Raw genomic sequence first — 14,225 nt, 5'->3', positions numbered from 1 at the left:
CCTATAATCGTGTGCTACGGGGCGAGACCCTGTTTAAAAGTGCAAGCGGGGCTAGGGTGGTGGCTCAGTAAGCATACACAGTGATTGCTGCCCAAGTACGAGGACCTAAATTCGGGTCCCTCGCACCCCATGAGAAGTGGAGGGAAGCGCGCGCACACTTGGGATTAGCGCGGGGCAGGGGAGGGGGCTCACGGGCCTGCTCAGCAACGAGGACAGAGCTCGGCTCACCAGCTGGGGGTGAGACCCACGTCGAGCGCCGGCCGCACCCCCCGCACACGCACCGCACACGACGCGCGTAAAGGCGGACGGTTCGGCGGCTTCAGGAGTCCGGCGCGCTCCCCCGGGCCGAACGCGGCCGCAGGCCCCGCCCCATGGCGTGCCCGCCCCTCTCGGGCGCAGCGGTTCCCACGGCCGACGGGCGCCAGGCTCCAGCAGCGGGTACTGAGCGGCGGCGGCGGCGGCGCCTTCATGAGCGGGGCCGGGGTGGCGGCGGGGCGCGGCCCCTCAGCTCGCGGCCCAGGCTCCCGGGGTGCGTCCCGCTCACGCGCGCCCTCCCGTCGGCCCGCAGCACGCGGGACGCAGCCGGCTCCGCTCGGGCTCAGCGAGGCCCAGAAGCGGATCCTGGACCTGGAGAAGAGCTTGCAGTTCCTACAGCAGCAGCACTGGAGACGCTGGTCAAACTCCACGAGGAGATCGAGCACCTGAAGCGGGAGAACAAGGGTGAGCCGCCTGGTGCCCGCCCGGCATTTACAGCCCGAACAGTCTGCGGGTGCGGGGAAGGCGCGGGCGCTTCTCCTCGGTGGGTCCTTTTGTGCCCCCTCCCAGGCGGACGCGGATCCTCCTGTGCACTCTGCCAGCGCAGTGTGTGGCCCACCCCGTTTTAAAACCGTTGCGGAAGTTAAACAGCAGAGAAGATGCGAGCAGATGGTCACAACTCAACACATGCGCAGGGCCCGCCCGGATATGCCCTGCATCCTTCCAGCGGGGGCACGCTTCATGCTCCCCACCCGCGAGGCTTTACTCAGAGCTTCAGGCCTCTGTGACTGACTGTGCTGATAACACCTTAGCCCTCAACTTCCCTTGGCCTCTTCTTTTTCTGGTACTGTTTTTACTGGAATGGCCAAAGATTCTCTTGGGCATGTATTACATTAGGGCTCCCTCTCTATGCTTTTCTGTGAGGCTCACCCCATGTCACTGACCAGCCTCCTATCACACACACCCTGTTGCCAGGGGCTCTGGAAGGCTAGCCATCCTGCCTTCAGCAGCCCTGTCCCTGACTGGCCTGGTGGATAGGCTCCTCGCGGGTGTTGGGATGACAGGGACCAGCCCGAGGCTGGTGGAAAAGGCTGGGGGGGCCATGCTTGGCTCTGAGTGGCTGTAGATTTGGGGTGTGCTAAGGAGGAGTATTTGCTTGCTTTCAGATCTCCACTACAAACTGATCATGAATGAGAAGCCTCAGAAAAAAGGTAGGACTCACATGCCTGCTGGGAACGAACCGGTACCTGTGCGGCTAACTCGGGGGGCCAGTTTGGGGCACTTGGATAGATGTCACCTTCCCAGCCACGGCACCAAAGGCATGGGGTCTGTGCAGTAGAACAGTGGGCTGCTGAGCAGAACTCCCGACAGGAGTGGCCCCCGTCTCCTGGACCTCATTGCCCTGGCAGGTTGACGCTGCTGCCGTGGTGCCTGCCCCTGGGTCCCCAGCCCTGTGTCGCTGATTCCTTACACTGGAGTGAGGTGTCTCTCAGCACACCCACTCTGGGGACTCCTTCCTGCACCCTCCACAGCAGCCTTAGGGACCCGAGAACTAGCCAGTATTCAAACAAAACACTTCCTCCTTCGCAGCCCAAGGGCTTCAGGTCATCTGGTGATCTGTTAAACACGTCTACTTGGAAGCAGTCCTGGCATGCCCAGGCTCCCTCTTGGTGAAGACGGGCCGAGAACAGGAGGTGGGAGGGCTCTTCTCCAGCAGGGCAGCATGACCTAGCATGGCGGGTTGAGCCCAGTGCAGCCCAAGTTGGTGGCTGCACCCGCGCAGCTCCTGGTGGCCCTGCAGGACGTAGCGGTGGGAACGGAGGCCTCAGGGCCTGCCGCTCCTTCAGGCCCAGGCCCTCTACTTTGCAGCTGGCCCCTGCAGAAGCCTGTCCAGGGGTAACTGCTCCCGTGGGGCTCAGCAGGTGTGGGGGCCCTGCTTGAGCACGGAGGGCCGGGTAGTGGGCAGAAGCGGGTCCTCAGGCTGAGCCCCGCATCCTCCCTACAGGCAGCATCTCTACATCCAGCCTTCAGTCCAAACAAGTCTGCCTCCAACTCCATCACGTCCGGTGAGCCAGGGCCCCAGGCTGGGCAGCCTGGTGGGAGGTGCTGCCTAGTGAAACCCCTTCTTCTCTTTGGCAAAGGGGGTGGCCCTAAGAGGACGAAGCCTGGCTGTCAGTGTGGAACAGCAGATGACGTAGCAGGTCACCCGGGGGGGGAGGGCAGTGAGTGGCTGGGTCATTAGCGGGAACGAGCCCCAGCCCCTGTCCTCCGGGGAGGGTCATGCTCCCACAGCCCCGCCCCTCCTCTTCCATCCACCTCCTCCAGGAGGCTGGGTGGCTTCACTAGCAGCAGCCCCACGGGATGGGATCCCAGGCCTCCAGTTTCTTCTACCCAGAACGGAAGCCAGTGTCCACCACTGTGGTTTTCTGGCAGGGCCCAGCAGGCGCCACACCACAGGCTTCCCTGTCCACTTTATTCCCTCCTCTCTGCAGCCTCGGGAAAGTGTTTTCCCTCTCCTCAGGACAGTGACGGAGACTGTCAGGTCAGGGCTTCTCCGGTACACTGGTTGATCCTAGAGAACGGGTCTCTGCCTTTCAAGGCCTTTTGTGACGGTCCCGTTGGTGTGCCCTGCAGCCAACTCACAAAGCAAGACCAGGCCCCAGCCCAGCTCCTTCAAGAAGCAAGAACTGAAGCCTGACACCCTCCAAAAGACAGACCTGGAAGAGCGGTCACTCAGCAGCGCTGCCCTGTTCCACGGCAGCAAGCTGGACAGAGTCCCTGAGGCGCAGGGACAGGCCAAGTACGGCCGGCCTGCACCCAGGACCAGGCCTGCACCCCCGGGCCCCAAGCTGACCCTTAGGTTTCCACCCTGGGACCAGCAGGCTGCCTGGTCTCCATGAGGATGAGAGTGGGCTCCAGGGAGCAGGCAGCTGCCAGGCTGCTGTCCCTCCCCTGGGGGTCCTGCAGAGACCCTGGCTGACCAGTGGAAACCCCTAAACTACTGTGTTCTCAGAGAAGAGACAAAAAAGTGATCTGGCCTCCTAATTAGTTTGCCGGGAAGGGGGTGGGGTGGGGGACCAGGGTCTCGGTACGCAGCCCTGGCTGGCCTGGAACGTACTCTGCAGCTTTACCTGCCTCTGCCTCCCGAGTGTGAGGATCACAGGCGCGCGCCACCGCACCTGGCTGTGAGCGTGTGTCGGTCAAGTCCGCCGGTCAGTCCGCCTTCGGAGGCATGGGTTAGCAGTACAGAGCCAGACCAAGCTACTAGTGTCCCGTAGTCCGCCTCACTTCTCTGAAGCCCCAGCTCCTGGAACACCCTTGGCAAGAAACATGCTGGGTGGGGTACGCAGCTAGCTAGATGCCCTCACCATAGTGGGAGAAAGAGATTTGGGTCCTAGTGGCTCCAGAATACCTGGCAGTGGAATGGGCGTCTTCCACATGGCAGGCATGGGCGCTACCCCAGGGAGGTTGTGGGGGTGGCTGGACCATTCCCACAGGCCGTCTCTGGCTGCTGTAATGTTTCAGAGACGAGGATGCAGAGGCTTCCAATTCTGGGGTCACGTTGCTGGGGGGTGCATGGCCGGCAGGGGGCAGGGACGGCCTCCATCCTGAACCTGCCTCCACACCTGCGCAAACCCACCACGTGCAGCAGTGTGAGGTGGTCATCCGTCAGCTGTGGAACGCACTCCTGCAGGCCCAGGAGGTGAGGCCCCGGCAGGACATGGCCTGCACGCCAGTGGCCGGGACACGGCCCCACATGCCTCTTGTCTGTCTTTCAGCTGCAGCACCTCAAGTCACTCCTGGAGGGGAACCAAAGTCCAAAACTGCAGCTGAGGAGGCTGGGCTAGGCTCTCCAAGTGAGTGCCTTGTGCCCAGCACCCTGCCCCAGCCAGAGGAGGTGTGGGCTCATGGCTAACTTCCTTTCCCAGGGACCAGGAGTCCATGCAGTTCCCCAGGGTCACGCCAAGGGCCTCTCTAAGAAGTGGTGAGTTCCAGGCACAGGGAGCGGGCGCCCACAGCTTGGTGCCACAAGAGACAGGAGGGTAGGGTGTCCAGAGGTAAAGCCAGGCGGCTCTGCTCCCGCCTAGCTGCTGGTCCAGGCCCCCTCGAGGCAACTGCTAGCACCTGCCCTGACTATCCTTTCCTCCACCCAGCCTATTTGAGCCCAATGCTGCAGCAGAGCGTTGCCATCCTGCCCGCCTGAAACCAAGCCTGAAGAACAACTTTGCTGAGCGGCAGAAGAGGCTGCAAGTGGTGCAGAGCCGGCGCCTGCACCGCTCCGTGCTGCTGAAACCGGCGCCCTGGAGCCCGGCCGTCATCTCTCGACAGTGGCTCGCACCAACCCTACTTTTCAGCCACACGGAATTCCAAGACAGACAGAACCCACGACAGATAAAGGACTTGCTCTCAGAACTGAGGAGACTGTCTATTTCTTCTATTTTACTATTCCTGCATTTCTGCAAATGCACATTATAAAATGTTATTCTACTACCTGTTGACTGAAAATAAAAATTGTTTCTCCAAGTCCTAAGCCTCCTTCCTCTCACTGTCAGGTGTCCCTGCTGCTCTGGGAGTGCCCTATCCAGGCAGCCAAGGCTGGTGCATCATCCCGAGATGCTGTGCACCAGCGGTCTCGTGGCCCTCTGGCCAGCCTGAGGGCTGCCTTCTAGGTACATGGGTATGACTGAGAACCAGACACTGTCTGTCCTGTGCTGCCCGGACACCAGTCTGGCTGGGCTGAGCCTTTTGAGGGTTCACAGGACCACAGCTGAGGGAAAACTGTCCTCTCCAGATCACACTACCCCAGACCAGCAGCTGCCACCTGGAGTGGCCAGCTCGTGCCTCCTCCTGCCCAGCTGCCCAGCCCTCACACCACCACTGCCCACTGAATCCATCTCAGAACTAGACTGGGGCCTGGGCCTGAGTCAGGAGGCGACGTCGGAATGCGGATGAAGTCCAGGGTTTCCCAAGATGGACAGCATCCCCGACAGCGGGCCCAGACTCACAAAAAGGTCGATGCAGTAAACTCCTGACAAACACAGGAATAATAAATTTATTATAAGAATCATATAACAGAGTAGTGCACATATAAAAAAGGGGGAATTTCTTTTCATCAGAGTGCTGCCCAGTGCATACGGCAAGTGCATACTTATGGCAGCATACTGAAGGAAGCCCAGGCTCCTGGTGGTAGACAGAAGAAGAATGTGGTGTTCTGAGGCTGTGGGTCCCAAGGACCGTCTCGGACTGACCACTCCTGTCTCAGCACTGACACAGCCCTTCACCCAAGAGCGGCACAGGAATGTCAGGGTCAGCCCCGGCCCCAGCTGCTGCTCCTCCTCAGAGCACTATGAGGAACCCGTGGTGAAGCCGAGGTCCTGCTGGTGGCAGAGAACCTGCTGCCGCCTGACCGGCCTTCCCTTCAGACTGAACCTGTGCCCGTGATTCACAAGTATCCCTGTGATGTGCCCACATGCCTTCTGAGGGCTGTGACTGGAGAACTGTGTGTAGAGTGGGGGTTTCCTGTGTCCCCCACATTCTCCAGACACAAGTACAGTGGATTGTAACAGAGATGCTTAGATGGGACCTGAGTTCTCATGCTGCTGAGTGGACAGAGTCCAGAAAGGCTGTGGAAGTGTGGGGGCCTGACTTCTGGAGGAAGAAACCAATGGAAAACCTTCCTGGGAACAGCCCAGACCCTTACGCAGCCAGCTCCACAGCTACCTGGTCAATACTGCACAAGCATGGGGAGACATCTGCCAGGTCCCCAAGACAGAAGGTGAAAGCGGGAAAGCTAACCTAACCCAGGCCCTCTAAGAAGCCAACACTAGTAACGTCTTGGCAGGCGGTGTGAAGTCTGCAGCCCGAAGGGCTGCCAGCAGTCCTGAAGTTCAAGTCCGCTAGGCAGCCGAGAGGCAGGCCTGGTGGATGCTCTGGGGCCCAGGTGTTGAGCAGGGCTGTGACCGAGTGCTTGTCGGGGGCTGCAGCAGCCTGGAGGTCATGCACTGGTGCACCGACTGCAGGAAGGGGTTGGCATCTGCAACACAGCGGCAGCCCTGAGTGCCGAGCCTGGCGAGGGGCACCCGCCACCCCTCGGTCCCTGCTGTGAGCCCGCAGATCCGCGGAGCTGCTCCCACCCCAGGGGCTGGCTCTCTTGGGGGCGCTATGACCCAGAGGGAGCTGCAGGAGCTGCTGCTGGTGGCCCTGGGTCACCTTGCAGAGCTCCACAGGAGTACCGTGAACTTGACTGCCCTCCTCCATTGACAGGTGCCCTCTCTCTCCAGGCCCCCTGGGGGATGGGAGGCGTCTTTCTGCTGTCTGCCAGAGACCCTGCTGCCTCGGTTTCTCTAGGGCACCCACCGTACTGCCACTGACGGTCGATCCACATCGGGCTCTGGGCGGGGTAGTCAGCGGGCACACTGAGCTCCAGGGGAGGCACACTAGGGAGGTCCTTGTCATCTGTGACACAAAAGCTGCACACGTGACCGGGCCAACAGCCTGGCAGGCACAGACACAGCCCTCCGCCTCGCCCACGCTCCTGAAGGGCTCTCGACCCTCCACGGGTCCCACCGAGGCCTGCTGCTGCAGACCTAAAGGCCTCCCTCTCAGCTTCCCAGGCTCTAAAGCCAGGAAGCACCTTGTGCAGACAGGAGCCCGCCAATCGTCTCCCGGGACCTCGAGCCACCACAGCTACTTTTGTGGAGAAAGACGGATGAGCGGACTCGGGCTGGAGGATGAGCTGGGGCGGGAAGGGGAAGTGAGGCTGCAGCAGCAGCAATGGCGGCAGGCCACGCGAGCAGGTGTGACCCCGAGGCCCGGAGATCGCCTCCAGCGGGAAGGCAAGGCACCCACCCCACCCGGCCACTCACCCAGCTTGCAGATGAGGTGGACGGTGCCGTTGTTGCTGCAGTGAGAAGGGTCCAAGTTCACCAGGAACTTGGGGTCCAACCTGGCCACTTCTCCCTGCAGCACATTGGGGATGCTCTGGCGCTCGTCCTCCTCCAGTCTGCGCTTCCGGGAACATACCACCGGGGACCTGGGGGAGACACCGAAGTCACTACGCAGATGCCACACGCCTCTGGCCTGCTGCTTACCGCTAGGCCCACCCTGGGTACATACACGATCGGCGGGCCGTGGATGGCCATCATGGCTGGCACGAATGTGCGGTACAGGGAGTGGTTGAAGACAGGGGAGCGGATGTTGGCCAGGACCGCGTCGAGGAGCGGCTGGCACAGGTCCTGCTGTTTGGTTGGAAGAACTGGTGGGGGGGCGGTGTGGGCTAGAGACAAGACAGACGGCAAGGGTCAGTGGCCTGGGCTCAAGGCCTCCCCATTCTGAGGAATCTTCCAGGCCCCAGGGTCCCCGACAGCCTCTACCCTGGCAGAGTGCAGACCATGGTGGTTGTTTCTGAACACATTTCCAGCCTGGCAGCCTCACTCCCACCCCAGTGACCTCATCCTCAGGACAGAGGTAAGGATTCGGGGCAGAGAGCGACTTCCAGGTCCGGTCCGGTCCGGTCCGGTCCTGCACAGTGTAACTCCTGCCCATAGACTCCTTCCACAGGGTGGGGCCCTTGGGCTCCGCTCACCACTGCCATGTCGTTCTTGAGTTTCTCCAGGGCAATCTCACACTTCTGCAGGGTCTTCAGGGGACACTGAGGAGAGGGCACATGATCTGACACTGTGGAGGGCTGGAGCAGGGGACTCTCGGGCGCTGGTCCCTATCACCCCAGCCCCCTAACTTCTTCCAGAACAGACAGACCAGGAGGTCTCAGTCTCACCCGAGCCAGCTCTTGCCCCATCTTGGTCCTGTGGCTTGAAAGATTCCAACCTAAGAGGCCTGGAGGACTGTGTAGCTCCAACAGCCCACCCAACAGTGACTACAGACCCTGGGAGAATCCTCCTGAAGGACAGCGGAGCCTAAGGTGAGCTGAACTGACACCTGGGTAGGTGTGGAGACGCATCCATGTGCAGTCCTGAGCACTGCTGTGAACAGCACCCTGAGGCTGGTGGGCAGAAGAAGCTGGAAGCCGGGCAGCCCAGGGTCAGGCCTGAGCTTCTCAGAGGGCCCTCTGGGTTCATCTTCACAACAGTGCACACAGCCGCAGCGGCCGACAGCACTCGGGTGTGAGACGCGGCGTCTGCCCTAGGCCGACTCAGCCAACCTGTCCCGGGTAGCTGACGGCGGGGCCAGTACAAACCGGCACCTAGCACAGTGGCCATGAACAGGGTTGAAAGGTGGGTGCTGGGACGGTGTGGACAGGGTTGAAGTTCAGCACACACCTAATGTTGAAGTCATCCCTGCTTCAAGTATGGCCCACAGAGCGCCGGACTCTTTGTAAACCCACATTGTCACAAGTCTTGGGGACCCTCTGTGAGCTGTGGTACAGCACAGTCCTGCCCAAGGCCCAGAGCAGTGCTCACCGCTTAGAGGGGTCAGTGAGAATGTCCAGCAGGCTCTTCATCTTACTTAGGTCCTTTTTCCTGTCTGGGAAGGAAAGGGGACCTTCAGAAGCAGCAGGCCCTGGAGCCCCGGCCCGCCCTGGCCCGGGCCAGCTCACCTTCATTCTTGTCGATCTTGTTGATCATGCGTCGCAGGGGCTCGATGTACTTGGACAGCTGCTTCAGCTTGTCCAGGTACTGCTGCTCCTCAGCCTGGCTGGAGCCGGCTGGGCTCATGACCGAACTGGGGTTCACTGCGGGGACAGGGCAGGTAAGATGGAGAGCTACAAGCTGTGGGACAGGTGCCAGAGCAGCTCTGAGGGCCCGTGAGACCGCTACACAACTCGAGACCTTGGAGGGGAAGGGGACTAGGCACCTTGTAGACTTGTCCACCCAGCCCAGACCCAACTTACCAGGGGTGTTTAGAGGTCCAGGGGAGGGACGCTGAAGTTCTGTGGGGTGCGTGCTGTCACTGGGCTCTGAGAAGGCTGTGGTGAGGGGCTAGGCAGGAAGCTGCTGGGGGACGGGGCAGGCCGGAGCTGCAGCCAAGTGAACAAAAGCAGGTCTGAGCTCAGAACACCATCCCAGCTGAGGCCAAATGGGGTGAAGGGAGGATGGGGCACGTGGGCATCCCCAGCACCCTACCTGACATTGGAGTTGGGCTGTGAGCCAGGCTGTGGGATGGCTGCGGGGGAGGGGCATCGACTGTGGGGTCGGCACCTGCTGGCCCGGTGATGGTGAGGACAGCATGGTGAGGCTGCTCTGGCTGACCTGGAAGTGGAGAGACTTAGCCGGCTCCATGCCACACACACACACACACCAAGCACCCCACTGCTCCGACAACCCCATCTTATCCGCCCTGCTTCTCTTCAAGACGCTACACCCAGGCACAAGCCTCTCCTCTGGGTTCACGTAGCACATGGTATCCAAGGGGCAGCCTGGCTCCTTGGTGGGGCCCATGAGGATTTCAGGGTTCTGGGCTAGGAAGGCCTTACGCTCTGTCATATTCTGTCTGGAAACATTCTCTGAGAGTCAGTGAAGACTGGAGACAGTGGTCTTCCAGTCGGACTCTAGCTCCAAGGCCATGGCCTTGGACAAAGTGGCTCTGTGACCTGTACAGATGCGGGAGGTGCTGAGGAGCCACATGCATATCTCCCTAGTACTCCACTGACTGCTGGCACCTCTGGCTGGCCTGGCAGAGCCTACTTGAGGGCATGAGTGAGTTCTATCAGAGGCCTGGCTCTGTCCGGGTGTCTGCCCTCTGCCGTCAATGCACACCCGGACAACAGACACAGGCCAACTGCAGCTAAGGACTCCAAGGACTGAAAACAGAACCCTGCAAAGGGAGCAGGGTGTACGCACCCCACTTCTCAGCAGAGACACGCAGGATGGCCGTTCCAGATGGAGAGACAGCTGCCCGTTGGTCTCTTGCTATCCTGGGACACCCTGGTGGCCATACCAACTCGAAAGGCCCCAAGTATCAGGGGAGCACCTCTTAAACCCCAGTCAATCATTATGGACTAAGCACCCCCACAGTTCTGCAGACTTCCCAGTTTACTAGACACTGATGCCGGTGGGGCCAGACCTCCACACCTTCCCACACTCCTCTGCCCATCGCAAGGACTGCTGGGTAAAGATTACCCTCTATGAGTAGGCTCCTAACTTCTCCGATTGGGAACAGGCGCAGACCCCACTCGGAAGATGGTACTTGCACTTCTCATCTGTCCACCCACACTGGCCAGGCCAAGGACAACATGGGGCTGGCATGGGGCCTTGGCTATCTCAGAACCACTGACTAAGCTCACAGACCCGAGTTCAGTTCCTAGAAACCACCTGGAGCAGCTCACAACCACCTATCACTCCAGCTCCAGAGGACTCAAGGCCGCCTTCTGGTTTCTGTGGGCATTGCCCTCACATGTACAACCCCCCACACACAGATATAAACACATAATTAAAAATAAAACCTAAAAAAAGAAAAGGGTGCCCCAGACAATGCTGTTACTCTATGACCAAGAGCAGATTCAGGCTCTGGCCGCCTTCCTCTGAGCAGATTCACCCTGACTTAAGGTCAGAGTTGGGCTGGGTGGACAACATGCAGGTCTTTCCTCTGAGCATCCAGCATACCTGTGGTGCTGGGCTGCACTAGGAATCCATGGACACCAGGGCAGGTATAGGTTACACAGACCATAAAAACCCTGCTTGGAACCAACCATGTCCTTCTTATCCAAGGCCCAGAACCACACAGCTCCATGCTGACTACAGATGCTACCAAAAAAGGCTGTGGTCCAAGCAAGCCCTGCCCTGTTGGCCAGGTCTTCCATCCAGTGGGTTCTTGCCCCTCCTATGTCCCAGAGACCCTGGAACCCCTTCTCTTTCTCTGTCCCAGCTGCCCGCCTGCACTTGACACTGGCTGCAGCAGCAGCAGCCCGGGTGGCTGTTCCTTGGCTACAGTTTACTACTGGGACAGTTCGGTGCCCAGAGGGCCACGGGACTGGACAAGGCCACACAGCAGGAAGAAATCTCACAGTTCATGTCCCACCTTAATTAACACTCACACTCGGGCACAGGACACACACTTCGACACCTTCTGCCTTTGTTGAGGACACAGCAGAGGTCAAAGCAGCTATGCCAAGCTATAACACAGCGGTCTACGACATGAAGGAGCAACAGCCAGTGGAGCATGGGGATAGAGAAGCCTCCAATGTGTAGAGAGAACCCCAACCCAGCCAAAGGTCATGCCTTTGGGGACAAGAGGGTCTCTCTTCTATTGGGAAGCCTGGACACCAGTGTCATAATTCTCCCCCTAACATTGTCTAAAAACTTCCTCTTCAAGGTCTCCAGACTGCACTCAGCCTATTTACATACAAGGCTCTTCCGGAACTACCTACTCGGCATGTGCCCCAGCAAACTTCAGCATTTTACCAGGTCTGGAACTCCCAGAAGATGACCCAGTGTGGGGTCAGCCTGGAGTCTCTGGCTGCCCCGGGGCAGGGCAGCTGGCGGCCCCAGAGGACGGGAGGCAGAAGAAAGATTTCCAACAGGAAGGAAGCCAACCAAGGGCGCCCTTTCACCTCCATAATTCGGAAACTCCAGCCCCTCCGAAGAACCTTCTAGGAGTCCATACCAAGTCGATCGTCTTAGTCACCAGACACCCTACACAAAGGAGCAGCCCAAAGACCATCTGGGAGCAAGGTGTGGGGAAGAGCCAGAGAGGGTTGCTGTTCCTGGGCTTCTGCTGTCAGGGAAGAGGCCTCTGATTGGGGGAGGGGGGTGGGACGAAAGAGACGGGACAAGGACCCTGGCTGTGCTCTCAGGTCACATTCTTAGTCCAGGGATGGGCATGTCACAGGTGCTGACAAAACCCACAGTGGCACCTGAGGCAGAGCTTCAGACAGACCCTTGCCCACCATCCGTCACTTGCATGTTACAGGCAGGAACACAGCGTCATCGGTGAGGTAACTTGCCTAAGGTCTCCCAGGGAAAGCCCAGGCCCCATAAACACGGTGCTTCAGCAATGTGGCAGTCTGCTCAGTAGAGCACGTGGGAACTACTCAGCATGGCTGGGTCAGAAGGAAGAGCCTGGGTAGACTGCTGAAAAAACACAGGAGGTCACAGGGACCCCAGTTGGGGAGGGAGGCTAATCAAAAGGGCCAGAGGACCTGGAGACAGGCTTTTCTCCACTGACCTCTCTCCCTTAGGTGTTCTTGGGGCCTTTATCCTCTGAGTAAAGCAAGCAAAAATGAATGTGCTAAAAAAAAAAAAAAAAAAAATCAAACCAGCTGGGCCATGGTGGCACACGCCTTTAATCCCAGCACTCAGGAGGCAGAGGCAGGCCGATCTCTGAGTTCAAGGCCAGCCTGGGCTACAGAGTGAGTTCCAGGACACAGAGAAACAGTTTAAAAAAAAAAAATCAAACCAAAGCAAAGCACCCCCTTGCCTTAGTTAGATCCTTGGCCACACGGTACTGCTCCAGATTCCTACAGCTGTTGCATTTGTCTTCAACACACTAGCCCACAGCTGCATGGACATGTCCCCACCTGCCAGCACTTCACAGGAGGATGATGGGTAAGTCTGGGTAGACTTAGGTTGGCATCGACCAGTGACAGCTCAGTCAATCAAACCACAATGTTCTCTGAGAGTGACCCAAATTTTTCAAAGCACCTTTGTGTTAGCCTTTATCTGTTTCCCTCTCTTCCCTCACGTCCTTGCCTTCTGGGTTAGGAAGTGCTAGAGATCCTAAGACCTACCCAGTTGACAACTCAGGAGCTACCTCGCAGTAGGTGATGGAGAAAGGATGAGGCCCAGGACAGAACCTGTTCCAAGAGATGCACAGACGGGTTCTGTCACACAGGAGAGAGAGCAAGGCCGTCAAGAGCAGCAGACTCTACCGACAGGACTTGAGTCCTGATCCTCAACACGCTACCGCCCGGGCCCTTCCACTTGTAAAAGGAGCTAATGCTTGAATTTACCTGCCACAGTGCACACGAAGATGGTTCTATGCACAAAGAACCTCACTCAAGCTCTGACATACATCACATCCTCAATACCTTTCGTTTGTACAGAAACAGTCTTCTGTTACGTCACTTATCCCTACAATCCCACTCTACTCTGAACCTAATGACATGGACCACACAAGTCAACAGCAGTGAGTACTTCCAATGTGGCCGGTACCACGGAGGATCTGGATCTTGGTGGGAACTAGCAGCTGCACACAGTACTACAGCCTGGGCAGCAGAGTCCTAGAAAGCCACATTATTTGTTTTCCTTTGAGATCGAGTCTCATGTAGCCAAGGTTGGCTTCAAACTCACTTTAAGAGTTCTAAAATTACCGCCACTCTCGATTTTTATACATGTAGCTTGGTGATCAAACCCAGGGCCTTGTGCGTGCTAGGCAAGTACTCTGCCAACTCGAGTACATCCCCAGCCCATGTCACCTGTTTATTTGATCACGAAAACAAAAGTATGACAATTTTAAGTAAAGAAAAGGCCCTCTAGAAACTTCAGCAAGAGCTGAGCATGGTGGTACACGCCTTTCATGGCAGCACTTGTAAGGCAGAGAGGCAAGTCAGGCAGATCTCTGAGTTCGAGGTCAGCCTGGTCTACAGAGTGAGTTCCAGGATGGCCAGGCTACACAAAGATACCTAGTAGATAGCTACTCAGGCTACCCTGTCTCAAAAGGAAAAAAGAAAGAAAGACAGACCAGCAGGGCTTGGCCTCAAGCAAAATTTAACATTTGTTTTACTGCTTGAAAGCCACCATGAAGGAAGTCACTGACAAAGAAAAGAGGTATGTTTCATGAAGGTGCTCAGAAGAAACCCAAGCTTTTGGGCCGAGCCCTGTACAAAGCCCGATCTGTAAATACCTGTGCTGTGGGCTGTCCGCCCAAAGAGATGGAGCTTGACGGGCCAGCAGACATGGTGGAGGTGGGCGGGAACCGGGCTCTTACGTGCATCCCGCCTTGGGCCAAGGCTTCAGCAATCATCTTTGAGGACAGAGGGACAACAGACAAGGTAATTGCAACAAGAACTGCAG

The 14,225-nt window shown here is 58.3% G+C and overlaps 2 pseudogenes; one reads left to right on the top strand and one right to left on the bottom strand.

Annotated features, from left to right (window-relative positions):
- The first annotated feature begins 468 nt into the window (after nt 1-468).
- LOC114685726 lies at nt 469-4,779 on the top strand (annotated as a pseudogene).
- A 1,315-nt stretch (nt 4,780-6,094) lies between these two features.
- The window catches only part of LOC114685720, a 63,791-nt pseudogene continuing 55,660 nt past the window's right edge, over nt 6,095-14,225 (bottom strand).

Source organism: Peromyscus leucopus, unplaced genomic scaffold (assembly GCF_004664715.2).
Source record: "Peromyscus leucopus breed LL Stock unplaced genomic scaffold, UCI_PerLeu_2.1 scaffold_1107, whole genome shotgun sequence".
Lineage (NCBI taxonomy): Eukaryota > Metazoa > Chordata > Mammalia > Rodentia > Cricetidae > Peromyscus > Peromyscus leucopus.
This window is presented reverse-complemented; position numbering and strand designations above follow the sequence as displayed.